The sequence below is a fragment of the Dama dama genome, chromosome 5, assembly GCF_033118175.1.
Source record: "Dama dama isolate Ldn47 chromosome 5, ASM3311817v1, whole genome shotgun sequence".
NCBI lineage: Eukaryota > Metazoa > Chordata > Mammalia > Artiodactyla > Cervidae > Dama > Dama dama.
In genome coordinates, this window is record NC_083685.1 from 16,165,087 (window position 1) to 16,181,724 (window position 16,638).

At 42.3% G+C, this 16,638-nt stretch overlaps 1 protein-coding gene across 1 annotated transcript in view; it reads left to right on the top strand.

Moving 5' to 3' along the window:
* Positions 1-16,638, top strand: part of SUDS3 (SDS3 homolog, SIN3A corepressor complex component) — a 150,527-nt gene that overhangs the window by 87,839 nt on the left and 46,050 nt on the right. The window lies entirely within an intron of this gene.

Below are 16,638 nucleotides of genomic sequence, written 5' to 3' on the forward strand. Positions count from 1 at the left end.
GTTAACATTTTAATGTAGACTCCTAGTCTTTTTTTACCCATGTATAGAATTTCTTTTTTAAATCTGAAATTGGAATCATGCTGTACATGCTGATTTGCCACCTGCTTTTTCTGATGTTTCCAATGTCATTAAATGTCCTCCTAAAACACACTTTTTAATGGCTGCTGAGTAGTATGTTCTTGAGGAACATAGTCTAAATGGAAGGCTTATTCAAGGAAGCCAACTTAGCCCATTCATTTAAATTATACTCTCAGACTTTCTGAAATCTTCATTTCAAATTGGTCTTAAATGGGCTAGGACTCGGCTTTAAGATTCCTCTCCACCCCTTCCTTCCTCCCCAGCTACCCCCAGGTGCTCTGTCAAGTACTTAATGATTGTACTAGGCACTTATTCAGTAGGGGAGCTCTCAATCTAAAGGGTCTCCGTGGCAAGCCATTTTGTAAAAGGAAAGATTTGTCATTCAAATAATCCCCCTCTCATTTCTCTACTCAGGTAAATTTTTTTTTTTTTTTTAAGTTGAGTTCTCTCTTAAAGTAAGGTCCATCTGCAGGTAAGACTTCTCTACTAGCCTTCTTAAATTACCTTCAGTTCAGTTCAGTTCAGTCACTCAGTCGTGTCTGACTCTTTGTGACCCCATGGATTGCAGCACGCCAGGCTTCCCTATCCATCACCAGCTCCCGGAGCTTGCTCAAACTCATGTCCATCAAGTGGGTGATGCCATCCAACCATCTCATCCTTTGTGGTCCCCTTCTCCTCCTGCCTTCAGTCTTTCCCAGCATCACGGTCTTTTCCAATGAGTCAATTCTTTGTATCAGGTGGTCAAAGTATTGGAGTTTCAGTTTCAGTATCAATCCTTCCAATGAATATTCAGGACTGATTCCCTTTAGGATGGAATTGACTGGTTTGACCTCCTTGCAGTCCAAGGGACTCTCAAGAGTCTTCTCCAACACCACAGTTCAAAAACATCAATTCTTCAGTGGTCAGCTTTCTTTACAGTCCAACTCTCACATCCATACATGACTACTGGAAAAACCAAAGCTTTAACTGAATGGACCTTTGTTGGGAAAGTAATGTCTCTGCTTTTTAATATGCTATCTAGTTGGTCATAGCTTTTCTTCCAAGGAGCAAGCGTCTTTTAATTTCATCTTTAAATTACCTTACTTGCTGCTAACTAGCACTTTTTTCTCTGAATAACCAGAAGAAATAGTTTTTTCTGTCCCTTGTACCTCCCACAATCCTTTTGCGTGGTTTATTGTCACCTACTGGTAGTATTTGAGTTGATTTTCAGTGATAAGTACAAAAACATTTTAAAAATTAATTGTTATGTACTTACTTTAGTGGGCTTCCCAAGTGGCACAGTGGGAAAGAATCCACCTGCCAATGCAGGCGACACAAGAGACGTGGATTCAATCCCTGGGTCAGGAAGATCCCTTGGAGTAGGAAATGGCAACTCACATCAGTATTCTTGCCTGGAAAATTCCATGGACGGAGGAGCCTGGAGGACTGCAGTCCATGGGGCTGCAAACAGACAAAACTGAGCACCTGAGCACACTTACTTTAATGTAATTTAGAAATATTGTGACATGATATGTAATATGTATATAATGTGTGATATATGATATGTATTTATCATATATATGACATGTAATTATAGATATGTAATATATTGTGTCTGTATCTCATAAATCAACCTTGAGATATCATATTATTGCTTAAGGTGCAGAAAAACCTATTTAAGCATGAAATTCATTTATGTGAAAATATTGTAACATGGCAAAAAGTCAGAGATGGTATGTGAATCTTGGTAAATTTGATGATTGCCATTTTGACAACTGCCATTTAGTAGTTGATATTTATTCATTTACTTGATTGCACTGAGTCTTAGTTGTGGCACATGGAATCTTCATTGCCACATGCAGGATCTTTACCTGTGGTATGCAGACACTTAGTTGAGGTAAGTGGGATCTAGTTCCCTGACCAGAGATTGAACCTGGGCCCACTGCATTGGGAGTGTGAAGTCTTAGCCACTGGACCACCAGGGAAGTCCCACAGGAATTTAATATTTAATGTGCTCATTGGATTGGGCCTGGGTTGTATATTCTGACCCTGGGCTAGGGATGAAGCCCCACCTGTGACACAGTGGATGAGAACACATGGCGGTATTCCCCAGAGAAAATTGAGGATTTTCTGCTAGGAGGAGAGTGAATGGATGCAGGTTGACATAAACTATAGATGTCCAACCTAGGGATGTGATTCTGAATATTAGTGTGGAAGATTCAAAGATGTGTAGAAAAGAGGAGAACTACATAGGAAAGGAGAGAAGTAACTGGGTTTTGTACTTTTGGAAGATGGCCACGAGAGATGATGGTGAAGGATTGCCTGGAGTGATGGTTCTGGTCCTAAGTAGAAGCAAAGCTTATGTCCCTACTTGGTCCCTTTTCCTTTAAGGCTCCTGAGGTGGTCAGATCTCAGGTGGTCAGGTTAAGTGCAAACAACAGTTCAGATTTAGGGGAGTTGGAGGAAGCTGGTATTCTGTTTCATTTCCAGAGATCTTTTTTTATCCCTTTAAAAGGGACATTTATTGCTCTTTTCTAGTTACAGACATAAAACATATTCATAAAAAGGAAATGCAGAAGACACTTGGTAGGTACACAATAATTATGAGGTGATGAAAGGAATAAGAATAAAAATCACCCATAATTTTGTAACTCAGAGGTAATGTCTTTAACATTTTTTCCTGACCTTCTGTGCATGGTCTTCTATGCATATTGGTTGTATATAATGCATATGCATACACAGATAATTTAAACAAGATTTTGGACATTACAAGCAATAATCTTTAAAATTAGTTTTTTCCCCTGTTTAGCAATGTATCATAGACAGTTTCTGTTCATTAGATGGTTTTGGAAAATATGAGTTTTAATGACTCCATAGTATTCTAGTATATGTATGGAGCATAGTTAATTTAACCAGTGCCCTGTTGGTAGTTTGAAAATTTCCCATATTATAAATAATGAGATAAACATCCATATATACAAACAGCCCTCTATTAATTTGTCTCAAGCACAGTTTTAAAATTGGTAATACATATTACCAATTTGCTTTGAGGGCTTTTGTTTAAAAAAATATTTAGAATATTCTGAAGGTAGGAAGGGGTATTAAGGCAAATAGTGAAAAGACTTAGCTCCTTTCCATTGAACTCCCTAAAGGCACTTGCTGCTGATAATCCTAACATATTCTTGTAGACCTTTTTCTATGTGCTCTCACATCGGGCATACACCAAGGTTTACTAATTTCTTTTCCAACCTTCCATATCCACTTCATATCTCCATGGAGAAGCCTATTCCGGAGATTTCATATAAATGAAATAATAGACTGTGTGGTCTTTTGCTGGCTTCTTTCTCTTGGTATAATATTTTGAGATTCATCTATGTTGTAGCCTATATCAGTACTGTATATATTTTTATGGCTGAATTATATTCCATTACGTACTTCTATCACATTTGTTTATACACTCATTAATGGACACTTGGGTTGGTCCCACATTTTGGCTATTATACATAATGCTGCTATGAATATTCATGTACAAGTGGATATACTTAAGGACTGTCGAGGCCCATTGGAGGCAAGACTTCTTTGATGTGGGTGTTGGACAAGATGCTTCTCTGGACCACTCAGTGTTCCAGGGTGTTCAGTTCAGTTCAGTCGCTTAGTTGTGTCCGAATCTTTGTGATCCCATGGACTACACCACGCCAGGCTTCCCTGTCTATCACCAACTCTGGGAGCTTGCTCAAATTCATGCCCATCAAGTGGGTGATGCCATCCAACCATCTCATCCTCTGTTGTCCCCTTCTCCTCCTGCCTTCAATCTTTCCCAGCATCAGGGTCTTTTCCAACGAGTCAGTTCTTCACATCAAGTGGCCAAAGTATTGGAGTTTCAGCTTCAGCATCAGTCCTTCCAATGAATATTCAGGACAGATCTCCTTTAGGGTGGACTTTGACCTCCTTGAAGTCCAAGGGACTCTTGAGAGTCTTCTCCAACACCACAGTTCAAAAGGATCAGTTCTTCAGTGGTCAGCTTTCTTTATAGTCCAACTCTCACATCCATACATGACTCCTGGAAAAACCATAGTTTTGACTGGATGGACCTTTGTTGGGAAAGTAATGTCTCTGCTTTTTAATATGCTGTCTAGGTTGGTCATAACTTTTCTTCCAAGGAGCAAGTGTCTTTTAATTTCATGGCTTCAGTCACCATCTGCAGTGATTTTGGAGCCCAAGAAAATAAAGTCTGTCACTGTTACCACTGTTTCCCCATCTATTTGCCATGAAGTGATGGGACTGGATGCCATGATCTTAGTTTTCTGAATGCTGAATTTTAAGCCAACTTTTTCACTCTCCTCTTTCACTTTCATCAAGAGGCTGTTTAATTCCTCTTCACTTTCTGCCATTAAGGGTGGTATCATCTGCGTCTCTGAGGTTACTGATATTTCTTCCGGCAATCTTGATTCCAGCTTGTACTTCATCCAGCCCAGCATTTTGCATGATGTACTCTGAATATAAGTTAAATAAGCAGGGTGACAATATACAGCCTTAATATACTCCATTCCCAATTTGGAACCATTGTGTTGTTCCATGTCTGGTTCTAACTGTTGCTTCTTGACCTGCATACAGATTTCTCAGGAGGCAGGTCAGGTGATCTGGTATTCCCATTCTTGAAGAATCTTCCACAGTTTGTTGTGATCTACACAGTCAAAGGCTTTGGTGTAGTCAATAAACCAGAAGTAGATGTTTTTCTGGAACTCTCTTGCTTTTTCTGTGATCCAGTGGATGTTGGCAATTTGATCTCTGGCTCCTCTGCCTTTTCTAAATCCAGTTTGAACATCTGGAAGTTCTCAGTTCATGTACTGTTGAAGCTTGGCTTGGAGAATTTTGAGCATTACTTTGCTAGCATGTAAGAAGAGTGCCATTGTGTGTTCTTTGGGTGTTAGGGGCTGAATTATGTCTCCTCCCAAATCTATATGTTGCAGTTATAACACCGAGTACCTCAGAATGTGACTGTACTTGAGATAGCATCTTATAGAGGTAATTGAGGTTAAATTAGGCCATTAAGGTGGACTCTCATCCAATATAACTGATATCGCTCCACTTTTAAGAGGAGAGTAGGACACAGATGGGCTTCCCATGTAGCACAGTGGCAAAGAATCCAGCTGCCAATGCAGGAGATTCAGGAGATGTGGGTTTGATTCCTGGGTCGGGAAGATCCCCTGGAGCAGGAAATGACAACCCATTCCAGTATTCTTGCCTGGAAAGCTCCATGGACAGAGGAGCCTGGTGGGCTACAGTCCATGGGGTGGCAAAGAGTCAGACATGACTGATGACTGAACACGCATGCACAGAACATAGATAGTACAGAGAGAAGACCTTGAATTTGGACGTCCAGCCTCCAGAACTGTGAGAAAAATTTCTGTTGGTTAAGCCACCCAGTAGAGGCTTCCCTAGTAGCTCAACTGGTAAAGAATCTGCCTACAATGCAGGAGACCCAGGTTTAATTCCTGGGTCGGGAAGATCTGCTGGAAAAGGGATAGGCTACCCACTGCAGTGTTCTTGGGCTTGCCTGGTAGCTCAGCTGGTAAAGAATCCTCCTGCAATGCAGGAGATCTGGGTTCAGTCCCTGGGTTGGGAAGGTCCCATGGAGAAGGGAATGGCTATCCAGTCCAGTATTCTGGCCTGGAGAATTCCAGACCATGTCGAAAAGAGTTGGACCTGACTGAGCCACTTTCACTTTCACTTTCAAGCCACCTAGTCTGTGGTACTTTGTAATAGCAGCCCCAGCAAACTAATACACTGGGTAATGAATAATCGACAGCCTAGGAGAAGTTATCATAGGGACATATTGACTCCTGCTGATCCAGCCTGTGGAATTCTTAAGTATTATTTAAGACGAGATCATCAGGTCACAAGAGGGTAGTGCTTATTTTGAAAGAGTGTAGTGCTTGTGGGGGAATTTCAAGGAAAGATTGGGAAGATATTGTTTTGAGATGGGACTTTCCTTTAAACTATCTTAATATATTTCACATACTCTACCCCTGAATTTGGCAGTCAATGTGTGTGTGTGTGTTCGAGACACTGGGAAAGGGGGACTTCCCTGGTGGTCCAGTGGCGAAGACTCTGAGCTCCCAATGCAGGGGACCAGGGTTCAATCCCTGGTCAGGAAATTAGATCCCACATGCTGCAACTAAGAGTTTGCATGTGGAAACTAAAAGACTGCGTAGTGAAACTATAAGATCCTGAAGATCAAAGATCCTGCATGTGGCAACTAAGGCCCGGCGCAGCCAAATTAAACACACACACATACACACATAGGAAAGGTGGTAAGAAGGGGCTGAAGAAAAGAAGAACAGATTCCTATCTGTCTACGTGTTGCCTTTAATAAGGGAGAATGACCCAACCAGGAATTTTTAACGACTGGATATCTGTTGGAACTTGATTGGACAGGATTCGTCTTTCAAGGCCATTCTGAATTGGCTTTAACACTCTCCTTGAAATAGCAACAGCCTCAGCAGGAGCTTCTGCAGGTCAGGCCAGTTCTGTCTCCCTGACATCCTATCTGTACCCAGGTACTGCTTAAGCAAGGTAGCTACAGAATAATTTAATGCCTCAGCACTCTGGATTTGGAAATCACCTTAAGGAATGACAGCTTAAGGGCTAATTTGTGCCTTATTTGTCTTGAAGGTGTAAAGGGAAGAATAACTGAGCACATGAGTCTTGGGCAAAATTGGTATGAAGGGATGTTGGAGAGGATTGTTATATTCCCTGAGTATTTTGATATCCATTCTGGTTCCTTTTGGTAAAAATTTTATTCTAGGTATAAACTTCTTCATGCAAGGGCAATTAGGACCTTTTGAAGATCTATCCACTCACCTGTAGTCAGCCTGTCCATGTATCCATCCACCCATCCATCAGTTCAGCCAACTATCCATTTGCTCACCCATCTCTTCACCCACATATTCCATTCATCTATCTACCCACCCATCCATCCATCCATTCACCTGCCTACTCACCCACTCTCTTAATATCACTTCAATCTAGTAACTTCTCTCCATCTCAGTTTTCTTCCTTGCATGCCTAAAATAGCCTTCTCACTGGTCTTCTTGCCTCCAGCCTTCTCATCTTGCCTCTGTTGTCCACATTGCAGCCTGAATGATCTTTCTACACTTCAGTTTCCTCATCTGTAAAAGCAAGGAAATACTCTTTACTTCTCTGGATTATTATAAATGGGGTTATCATTTATTCATCCAAACATGATTTATTGAACTCCTACTTCATGCATCATTCTCCACTGTAAGCCCTGGAGATGTAGCAGCAAACAGGGCAAGCAGGTCCTGCCTTTGTGGAGCTTTCATATCAGTGAGAGAAGCAGGCAGTAACTGCACATTCCAACAGTTACATGACACAGTCTCAGGTGTCATGTTTAGACACCTGAGAACAGTTTAGAAGAACAGTGATGATGTCCATGAAGTGCTTAGCACCATATCTAGCACATATGTGCTTGTGCTTGTGTGCTAAGTTGCTTTAGTTGTGTCTGACTCTTTGTGACCCAATGGACCGTAGCTCGCCAGGCTCCTCTATCCATTGGATTCTCTAGGCAAGAACACTGGAGTGGGTTGCCGTGACCTCCTCCAGGGGATCTTCCCAACCCAGGGATCAAAGCTGTGTCTCTTATGTCTCCTGCGTTGGCAGGCAAGTTCTTTACAACTAGCACCACCCAGGAAGCCCATCTAACACTATATAGATATTGAATTAATGGTAGGCATCATATTAACACTAATTAGCATTACCATATATCAGTCTCTAAAAACTTTCAACAGTAATTGTGGTTTCATCTCACAAAAACTCCATGAAGTTGATGGGATTATTTTGCTCATTTTAGATATGGAAACTGAGGCACAATCTTTCATTGTCTTCAAGTAAATGTCCAAATTCCTTACTCATGTACTCAAGGCCTTTCATAATTTGACCCTGCCTATCTCTCCAGCCTCATTTCTTTCTGACCTCTTGTCTCCTGCTTTTTCCTTCTCATTCTTCAAAACTCAGTTCAGTCATTACTTCCTCCAGGGCATTTTCCTTGCCCACTACCCTCCCCATCCCCTGGAACCCCCTCAGGCAGGGTTAAGTGCTTTGCCCCAGGGTTCCCACAGTTTCCCTTCTGTGGTTCTCATCATATGGTACCGCAGTTGTCCACTCTGTCTGCTGCCCCTGGGACAACATGGATTCGCTTGAGAGTGGACATCTTGTCTTTTTTCTCTTAACCCCAGCATCCAGCCCAGTGTAGGCCAGTGCAGGGGATATAATAGGTACCCAGCAAATGAACAACATTGCATAAGAACCTGGAATATGAGGTCTATGAATCAAGGTAAATTGGAAGTGGTCGAACAGGAGATGGCAAGAGTGAGCATCGACATTTTAGGAATCAGTGAACTAAAATGGACTGGAATGGGTGAATTTAATTCAGATGACTCTTATATCTACTACTGTGGGCAAGAATCCCTTAGAAGAAATAGAGTAGCCCACATAGTCAACAAAACAGTCCAAAATGCAGTACCTGAGTGCAATCTCAAAAATGACAGAATGATCTCTGTTCATTTCCAAGGCCAGCTATTAAATATCACAGTAATCCAAGTCTATGCTCTAGTCACTAATGCCGAAGAAGCTGAAGTTGAATGGTTCTTTGATGACTTACAAGACCTTCTAGAGATGTCCTTTTCATCATAGGGGACTGGATTGCAAGAGTAGGAAGTCAAGAGATACCAGGAGTCACAGGCAAGTTTGGCCTTGGAGGACAAAATGAGGCAGGGCAAAGGCTAACAGAGCTTTGCCAAGAGAATGCACTGGTCATAGCAAACACCCTCCTCCAACAACACAAGAGACGACTCTACACATGGACATCACCAGATGGTCAATACTGAAATCAGATTGATTATATTCTTTGCAGCTGAAGATGGAGAAGATCTACACAGTCAGCAAAAACTAGACTGGGAGCTGACTGTGGCTCAGATCACGAACTTCTTTTTGCAAAATTCAAACTTAAATTGAAGAAAGTACGAAACACCACTAGACCATTCAGGTATGACCCAAATCAAATTCCTTATGATTATATAGTGGAAGTGACAAATAGATTCAAGAGATTGAATCTGATAGACAGAGTACCTGAAGAACTATGGATGGAAGTTCTTGACATTATACACGAGGCAGTGATCAAGACCGTTCCCAAGAAAAAGAAATGCAAAAAGGCAAAATGGTTGTCTGAGGAGGTCTTACAAATAGCTGAGAAAAAAAGAAGTGAAAGGCAAAGGAGAAAAGGAAAGATATACTCATCTGAATGTGGAGTTCCAAAGAGTAGCAAGGAGAGATAAGACAGCCTTCTTCAGTGATCAGTGCAAAGAAATAGAGGAAAACAATAGAATGGAAAAGACTAGAGAGCTCTTCAAGAAAATTAGAGCTACCAAGGGAACATTTCATGCAAAGATGGGCACAATAAAGAACAGAAATGGTATGGACCTAATACAAGCAGCAGATACTAAGAAGAGGTGGCAAGAATACACAGAAGAACTATACAAAAAATATCTAATGACCCAGGTAACCACGATGTGATCACTCACATAGAGCCAGATATCCTGGAATGTAAAGTCAAGTGGGCATTAGGAAGTATCACTACAAACAAAGCTAGTGGAGGTGATGGAATTCCAGTTGAGCTATTTCAAATCCTAAAAGATGATGCTGTGAAAGTGCTACACTCAATATGCCAGCAAATTTGGAAAGATCAGCAGTGGCCACAGGACTGCAAAAGGTCACATTTCATTCCAATCCCAAAAAAAGGCAATGCCAAAAAATGTTCAAACTACTGCACAATTGCACTCATCTCACCTGCTAGCAAAGTAATGTTCTAAATTCTCTAAGCAAGGCTTCAACAATACATGAACTGAGATCTTCCAGATGTTCAAACTGAATTTAGAAAATGCAGAGGAGCCAGAGATCAAATTGCCAACATCCACTGGATAATCGAAAAAGCAAGAGAGTTCCAGAAAAACATCTACTTATGCTTTATTGACTACACCAAAGCCTTTGACTGTGTGGATCACAACAAACTGTGGAAAATTCTTCAAGAGATGGGAGTACCAGACCATCTTATCTGCCTCCTGAGAAATCTGTGTGCAGGTCAAGAAGCAACAGGTAGAATAGGGCATGTAACAATGAACTGGTTCCATATTGGGAAAGGAGTACATCGAGACTGTATATTGTCATCCTGCTTATTTAACTTATATGCAGAGTACATCATGCAAAATGCTGGGCTGGATGAAACACAAGCTGAAACCAAGATTGTCGGGAGACATATCAATAACCTCATATATGCAGATGACACCACCATTATGGCAGAAAGCAAAGAGGAATTAAAGAGCCTCATGATGAAAGTGAAAGATGAGAGTGAAAAGGTTGGCTTAAAACTCAGCATTCAGAAAACTAAGATCATGGCATCTGGTCTCATCACTTCATGGCAAATAGATGGGGAAACAATGGAAACAGTGACAGACTTTATTTTCTTGGGCTCCAAAATCACTGCTGATGGTGACTGCAGCCATGAAATTAAAAGATGCTTGCTCCTTGGAAGAAAAGCTATGACCAAGCTAGACAGCATATTCGAAAGCAGAGCCATTACTTTGCTGACAAATCTGTCTAGTCAAAGCTATGGTTTTTCCAGTAGTCATGTATGGATGTGAGAGTTGGACTATAAAGAAAGCTGAACGCCAAAGAATTGATGCTTTTGAACTGTGGTGTTGTAGAAGATTCTCGAGAGTTCCTTGGAATGCAAGGAGATCCAACCAGCCCATCCTAAAGGAAATCAGTCCTGAATATTCATTAGGAGGACTGATGCTGAAGCTGAAACTCCAGTACTTTGGCCACCTGATGCAAGGAATGGACTCATTGGAAAAGACTCTGATGCTGGGAAAGATTGAAGGCAGGAGGAGAAGGGGACGAGAGAGGATGAGATGGTTGGATGGCATCACCAACTTGATGGACATGAGTTTGGACAAGCTCCAGGAGTTGGTGATGGACTGGGAAGCCTGGTGTGCTTCAGTCCATGAGGTCACAAAGTTGGATACGGCTGAGTGACTAAACTGACTGACTGACTGACAACAAATGAATGCCATGCCTAATGATAGTCTGTTTTAATCCTTTGTCTCTCTGAGGAGAATATCCTTCTTTGGGAGGCTGTTTAGATCCAAGAGGAGTTTCCTTGTGATTCAGCGTGGACTGGGAACCCCAAGAAGGGGTTCTAATTATGACCTACCATGAGCTTTGTGACCCATAGCTGGTTACTGAATCTCTCTGTGCCTTTGCTAGGGGGCAGCAACAGATACAAAGTAGGAAGGAAGGTAATTTGCAGACATGGCCAAACCAGCAGAGAGTGAGTTTACAGCACTAACAAGAAACACATTTGATTAGGTCAGAGTTTAATGTCTTGGCTTGACGTGTTTGCCACAGGGGAAAAAAAAAATCCTAGATTTTTCCGAATCTAAATTTATAAGTTAGAAATAGATTAAAGGATGAAAGAAAAAAAGACTTCTTGCTTTGGAAGGGACCCACCCACTTGGCCTTTCTAAATAACAGCTTTTCTGTAACAATCGAGTGTGCCAAGAACATCGAGTTTGCAACTAAATTGTCTGGTTTAAGTTCCCGTAGTGCCATTTACCAGTGTCAGATCCTGAGCAGCTTCAACCTCTCTGGTCCTCAGTGTTACCATCTGCAAAATGAGGGAATAAAAATTCATGGTTTGTACACTTGTTTTGAGGATTAAATTAGAAAATAATGTATGTGAAGTGCCTGGAAGTACCTGTTTCTTTGCACTTATTTTTTTGGCTGCCTCAGGTCTTAGTTGCAGTATGCGAGATCTTTCTTGTGGCCGATGGACTCTCTAGTTGTGGCATATAGGCTCATTAGTGGTGGCGGGGGAGCTTAATTGCTCCATGGCATGTGGGATCTTAGTTCCCAGACTAGGGATTGAACTTGCATCCCCTGCTTGCAGGGTGCTTTCTTAACCATTGGACCACCAGGGAATTCCCTTTTTGTACTTATTTTAATATAGTTACTAGAAACCCCCACATTACAAATGTGGCTTTTTTGGCTATTTTTCTACTGAACAGTATGTTTAAGGCTGGCTTCTTGGAGGCTTTAGATTACATTTTCTCCATCTCTGTCTGTTGGAGTGCGTGTATTGAATATGTTCACATGAGGTTTTTGTCTTCACTGTGAGGTTGTTGGGAAGAAGTCAGTTTGTGTAACTCAGAATCTTCATTTGTGTAATTTTGCCTTGGTTGTGGTTTCAGGGGAGGGACCCCTTTTCCACAGCCTCAGCCAGAGGAAAGTGGGCTGGAGCCAGTGGTGGCAACACGTTCGATGGTACCATCATTTTTTTACTGCGTAAGGGCAGCCCGGAAACCCAGATGGTGGCCCCCAGGGGGACTCCTCCAGGACAGATTTGCCTCCAGGAGGCAAATGATTCTGGCTTCAGGAAAGAGAATCTCTTCCAGAGGAAGTCAGAGAGAGTAGATTTTGTTCCAGGAAGGAGTGTCGCCCCAGGCACTCCCAGAGAAAACTGGAGAAGCAACAGATGGGGAATGAATATTGGCCAGGATATGATGGTTCTCATTCAATTAAAATATCAAATAGGGAAGTAATGGGAACACAGCGTTTAGTGGGGGGCTTCTGATAACTTAAAGACCAGGCTGAACGAGCAGGAAGATGAAAGTCACATTATTATCTCACGTGGAAAAGAAATGACTGTGGATTTTTTCCACTTAAAGTGTTTTTTTTTTTTCCCCTTAGTCCTTTTTAAGAGTTGATATTGATTCAAGTCTGACAAGTGCAGTAACCATTTATAGTTGCCATTGAAAGTAACCTTTAAAATAACTATGAAAAGTCAGGTACCATTTTCCCTTCTGGATTTCTTAGTTTTTAAGTCTTGAATGTTCTGTCAGGCCTCTGGGTCTGTCTGATTTCCTGCCAAGTGGGTCAGGAATTTCCCTGGATGACTGGGATGGAAGAAGAGAGGAGGAGCCAGACAACCCAATTGTGAATGTTTACCCTGCCCCTGAGGCAATAAGGGGAGGGTCCTGGAAAGGGTGTTCAGTGATTCAGGGGGTCTTGTCTTCTTCAGGAATCCAGAAAACTCCCACTTAAACGTGTAGAGAAAAAAGGACTTATCGATAGGGCCTCATGGCATTATGAGACAGGCTTGTTGTCAGATAGCCATGTTTCTGGAAATGCTTCTGGTCTGTCCCGTGATTCTCTCTGCTGAGTAACTTCCTCTCCCAAGATTCTAAGGCACCCCTGTGTGTTCCCCTCCCTTGATTTTAGTGTGACTTTGGCCTGTCACAGAGCTCACGCCAGGCCTGACACTGAGATTTTGTGGGCTCAGAACTCACCACTCTCTGATGATCATTTCTGTTCCTCTGGTAGGTGTCAAAGGGGAAACTTTTGATTTTGGGGGGGTGGGGGTGCATTGGAGTGTTCACAGCTCCCACCAACTTAAAAACTGCATAAAGTCTGGGACTTCCCTGGCAGTCCAGTGGTTAAGACTCTGTGCTTCCAATGCAGGAGATATGGGTTTGATCCCTGGTTGGGGAACTAAGTTTACACATGATGCGAGGCACAGCCAAATGATTTAAAAAATTGCATAAGGTCTAAGTCCTTTATGTGGACATAAATTTTCACTGGGAACATTCCTGCTGAGAGCTATGCCCTACGGTGTGACCTCCAGAAACAGACATTTATCTTTATAGTCATTACTGTTTATTACTTCCCAATATCAATTCTTCTTCTTCTTCCTAACCGAACCCTAATTCTGTTTACATGTTCTCCCATCCCCAGCTTTAAAGGTAGCTCCAGATCAAGGATCAACAAGGTTTTGCAGAAAAAGGCCAGAGAGTAAATATTTTAAGCTTTAGAGGGGCATATGATCTCTGTCACCACTAGCCGTGTGACAACTCTCTGTTGTAGACAATGTGTAAATGAATGAATGTGGCTGTGTTCCAATAAAACTTTATAACATTAGGCAGTTGGTTAAATATGGCGCATGGGTTGTAGTTTGCCAACCCTGATCTAGATTAACCTAAGCTTGGGTTTCCCAATCTCAGCACTGTTGACATTTTGGAATAGACAGTTCCTCGTTGCGGGGACTGACGTGTGTACTCTAGGATGTTTAACAGCGTCCCTGGCCTCTACAGACTGGCAGTAGCATCCCATACCCCAGCGTGATGGCTGAAAATGCTTCCAGACGTTGCCAAATGTCTCTGGAGGCGTTTCCCCAATGACTATTACTGGTCTGGATAATCATGCTGCTCAAGTTGGTCCAAATACACTACTAACGGGAAGAGCTCATAGTCCATGATTTGGGGAGAGGTTCTGTCTCCTCTTAGATTGAAATAAGAAAGCCTTAGTGCCACAGATGGCAGAGGAGAGGGACCAGAACCTGGGTCCTTGCTGAGCAGCTGAATCAACCAGACCGGAGACCCTCCTTACCTGTGGATTTCCTGTTGCATGAGATGACACATTTCCTTATTGTTTTAGATGGAGTTTCTCAGAGGCGTTCAGGGGGGTAATTGACCAATGTGTACGGAAGGAGTTTGGGCTTCTCTGGTGGTGCTAGTGGTAAAGAACCTGCTTGCCAATGCAGGAGACATAAGAGACTTGGGTTCAATCCCTGGCCTGGTAAGATCCCCTGGAGGAGGTCATGGCAAGTCACTTCAGTATTCTTGCCTGGAGAATCCCCATGGACAGAGGAGCCTGGCGGACTGCAGTCTATAGGATCACAAAGAGTTGGACACAACTGAAGCAACTTAGCACGCACGCACACAGAAGGAGTTTAATATTCCAGTATGTCTGTATTTGTATTCAATGGCTGGATATCAGTCATGAGGCAAACAGGTCATCAGGGGCTATGATTGGTGCAGATTCTCTTAGCAAGGATGTGGGTGGGGGGGCATTGATTGGTGTCTCAGTACTTTCATGTGTCTTCTTGGCTCCACGCAGGCTTTTGTGAATTTATCTTACCACCTGGCCCTGCAAATGTGGTGGAACATGACTTTTTTCTGGATGTACTGGGGTTGAGTCCTCTGTGAACTCGTTCAGTGGTATGGGTCTTTCAGAGGAGCTTAGATTGCCAGATTGGTTAAAGAGAATTTTTTTAATGTTGTCTTCCTGGGAAGGAGATTTGATCAGAAAACTGTGGTAGTGCTTGGCCCATTACATGGGCATCAGGTCCTGAATTGCAAATGTTGTGGCTACAAAGATAACAGAAAACCAATTTCTGCTCAGTTCAAATCACTGCTCCTCTTAGGATCATGCCCCTGCTGTATTCCAGCCACCCTGTCTCCCCATCCCCCACTCCCCCATCACCACCCTTTCTCTCTAATTCTTGGTTGATGCTAAAGTGGGAAAATGCATTTAGAGCAAAATCAATAAAGAGCAAACTTCTAAGAAGGCTTCCACAGCAAACCAGCAAGGCTATTGGAGAGGCCCTGGCTTCAGAACTTGGCTCTGAGTTCATGGGTGATTTCATTTGTTAATCCTCAGTTTACTCATCTTGTAAGAATGGATAGAATGATTTGCACCCATAGATTGAATGAAATAATGTACGTGAAAGAATTTAATGAGTCAGGAGATTGGAGGAGAGGCACTTGAACAGGCCATGGGTGTGACAAGTGGGTATTTCAGGCCTGCATTTTTCTCCCCCTCTTTCTTGGTGGTACTGAAAGGAACCACCAAAAAAATCCCAATTTCTTTTGGTTAGTGATGCTGTCTTCCTGAATAACACCAGAGCCAGAATTTCAAAGGCAGATGATTTACCCACCTGTGTATCCCATTATTTGGGCTGGTTGGTACTTGGCTTAATACAGTAGATGCTCAGAAAGTGTCAAAAGAATGAATATTGTAAGAGGCAATGCATTGTCAACAACATTGAGGATCTGGGCATTGTGGTACCTGCTTTTGTTGTGATTTATTTATATATAAAAGATATTTTTCTACCTTAAATCCTAATTTTTTTGTACACTGGGTATTTTTCTATTGTGATTGAAGTTTCCTTAGTCTGAGCCAAGATCAGCAGGTTGTGCAAAATTGGGGAGTTTACTGCATTGGTGAGGATGGATGGCTCTGGGCAATTGTCTCAGAGTCAGGCATCAGGGGCACCTCTGCTCAGTTCTCCTGGACCCACAGACAAACACAGGCAGTCCCAGGGTACTCAGGGCCCACAGCAAGAAGACAAGATTGCCAAGTGGTCCCTCCAAGGACGAATCTGCCCAAAAAGGGAGCAAAGGGGGAGGATACAGCTGTGTAATCTGCCACTCCCAAGTTTGAAGCCCCTTAAGTCATTGCTTAGCTGTGTGAACCTAGGGCAAAAGTTAACCTTCCTAAGCTTCACTGGTAAATGGTGATAATAATAGACCTTTTGTCATAGAATATTTGAGAGGATTGCATGAAATATATGCTTGACACAAAATGAGCATGCAAAAACTGCTATCTTTGAGGCTTTCTTCTTCCATCTTTCCTAAAATGCTTTGACAACTGATCATGGAATGAGGT